The sequence below is a fragment of the Pinus tabuliformis genome, chromosome 1_1 (assembly GCF_031772625.1).
Source record: "Pinus tabuliformis cultivar Carrire ecotype Pingquan chromosome 1_1, CPIR1, whole genome shotgun sequence".
In the NCBI taxonomy this organism is placed as follows: Eukaryota; Viridiplantae; Streptophyta; class Pinopsida; order Pinales; family Pinaceae; genus Pinus; species Pinus tabuliformis.
This window is the reverse complement of record NC_142297.1, coordinates 89289978-89293078: the sequence shown is the minus strand read 5'-3', so window position 1 is coordinate 89293078 and position 3101 is coordinate 89289978.

The following is a 3101-nucleotide window of genomic DNA, read 5'->3' as shown; positions in this document are numbered from 1 at the left end:
GTACAATACCATGGTTAGATGAATACCATGGGTGGATAAATACCATAGGCAAATGAATACCATAGGTAGATGCCACATTCCATTCGGATCATTCATCCCTCCTTAAGAAGTAATGGTCCCCATTGCATGAAGTTCCTTCTTAAGAATCCTATGTTGAATATGAAGAGCCACTAAAGAGAAGGGTTTTGTGTGGTTATCCATAACCGTGATGAATGAAGATTTGAGAATAGAGATACACTGTAATGCTTGTGACCAACTGTGATATTGAAAGTGTGTGGCCTAGCAAATGGACTTCAATGAAGTGTGGGTTTGTGGATGACCCATAACAATAACAAACAAATATCTAAGGATAGAAATACCCTGTAATGTTTGTGACCAATTGTGATACCAACAGTGTGTGGCCTAGAAAATGGACTTCGATGACAAGGATTTTGTGTGGATGACCCATAACTATAATGTTGACCATTGATGAAGTAGCAAGTGCCTACATAGTCTGGGATCAGAGGGAACATATCCAAAGAACCCAAACTGAATTCTGCTATGTTGAAACTTATGAATGTGAAGCAGGTGCCTACTAAAGGAAGGTGGAAGAACACGTCTCCAAAGGGAACCTACTCCGAATGTTGCTCCAGATACAAAAACTTATTTAAAATGGGCATAACTCAGTCAATATAACTCAGAATCTTTATTATAACCTATTTTTGGAAATATAATGACCATTCCGCATCTTCCCATGTGATTTAAATCCAAATATGGACACTCTTAAAACTCAGATTCACGTTGCAACTCTCTCGCGATCAGAATAGTTCTGAAAAATAATTGATTTTAAATCAGTGATATCTCCCTCATCTGAACTCTGATTCGACCATTTTTTTTAAAATTACGTGATTTCTCAAAAGGAGCTCAGATCTGCAATCATTTTTTTGAAATTTTGCACAAAAACTACAAAAAATGATAGGAGAATCTTCGTCCATGAATTGTTGTCAGAAAATTTTCTACAACACTGCTGATTTTAAATCAGTAATATCTCCCTCATCCAGACTTTGATTCAGTCGATTTTTTTTTGAATTTGGGTATTTTTTCACAAGGAATCCAAATATGCTATTTTTATTTTGTAAATTTTGCACCAAAAGTTACATATATGATCTGCAAACTCACCACCCAAAAAATTCTTGTAAAAAAATGGAAAACAAATGTCTTCTTTCTTTGCCTAAGAAAGTTCTTTGTGGAGGTCGTAGCATGTGCACGAAGTTTGTTAAATATTGTTGCAAAATTGTGAAACTTAAATATGCATCAAACCCTTATTCCAATGGAGGCATAACCTTAATCTTATACCCCTAATTTAGATCTTAGAGGGAGGCCCCCAAGATCTAAAAAAATTGAAATGGATCTTGGGGGGGGAGGCCCCCAAGATTTCAAAAATTGAAATGCCAAAAGAAAAGAGGAGAACACACATTAAATAAAACCACAAAGAAACTTTTTTTTTATTAAAATAGAGAATAATTGTAAAATCTACATTGTGATGGATAATCTGTCCTTTTACAAAATGCGACTTGATACTTATAGTTTGTTTTGGTTACAATACCATGGGTAAATTCCATGGGTGGATAAATACCATGGGTGAATAAATACCATGGGTCGATGCCACTTACAATACCATGGGTGGATGAATACCATGTGTGGATGCCACTTACAATACCATGAGTAGATTCCATGCGGAGATGAATACCATGGATGGATAAATACCATGGGTGAATGAATACCATTGGTAAATGCCACTTTCCATTCGGATCATATAGACAAAGAGAGGATAGCGTAGAGATTAGAAGCTTGTACTAACTATTAAAACATAAAACATGGCAATCAAATCAACTTTAATGATACTAATAAATCTTACAACCCTAGAAACTTTAAAGTCAAGACCTAAAATGCCAACAAAATGACTAGTAAGGCGATTTTGAAGTCCCATGAGAGTATTGTTCATACTATTGTGTGCATGGTTCCAACTTTCTAAGGTTGGCATGGGTTTCATGATGACAACTAGCATGTGTTGGATTGTTATCAAACCTATGATGGTATAGCTGATGCATTTGATGCCATTCTTGTAGCATGGTTGCAACTAGTTGAGTTGGCATTTGATGTCAACCTAGTTTTGGCCATATGACGCATTGATGCCACACTCATGATTATCATATTATGGTTGCTCATGGGCTAGTGGTGTTAATGGCCTAGTGTAGGAATTGATGGATGACTAGTTGCAATTGTGTGATTAGCCTTATGATGATGATGGAGATGTGCTATAATGTGTTTCGCGTATGTTCAAATGTGTTGCATTTTGTGCAGGTGTTTGAGGAGAGTAGAGGACTTATTGGAAGTGATGCCAAGCCTTGTTTTTGAGGATGACTTGTTGAAGTGGTGTCTTGGCCTTATGATGACGACGAAGATGTGCTTCAATGTGTTAAAACTTGTGTAGGTGTCAGTGGATAGCAGAAGACTTGATGGAAATAAATTCAACTCTTGGTTTTTGGCCTTTAGATCAACTTGGTAGCAACACTTGGGGGACATGATTTTCCTATTTGCAATGGTGTCAAAATGATTAGCATAGTTTTGGAGGCATATAAAAATGCTAGAGAAAATGACTAAATAGGTGGAACAGGTTCAAAGTTGAGGTTCTTATGTTTTTCCTTATGCTTTGCCCCAGTATCAGGGATGCAGGCCTATGCATATGTTTGAAAGGATTTAACTAAAATTTGGTAGTTTTGTGAGTGTGGTTACAATAAAATTCTACAAGTTATATGGGTACAATTTGTTAGACTCCATCTTCTCAAACTCCTCTGTCAGAGTCCAATTCAGACAGGTGGCTGTCAAAGTCTCAGTTCAATATGCAGGCCAATGACAATCAGCCTTCACCAACCACAGCTTAGATGTTTGCATAGCTTGTTCTCATAGTGTTTCAATAACATGTGCAAGCCGGAGGAAGGTTTAGGAAGTTATTATTTCAGGAGTTTCATCATCATTAATGATCAAAAGGATGATTCTTCTCCAAAACCCTGTTTTGGAGAAGAAATTGGAAAATTAGTTGTTTGTAATAACCATGTAAT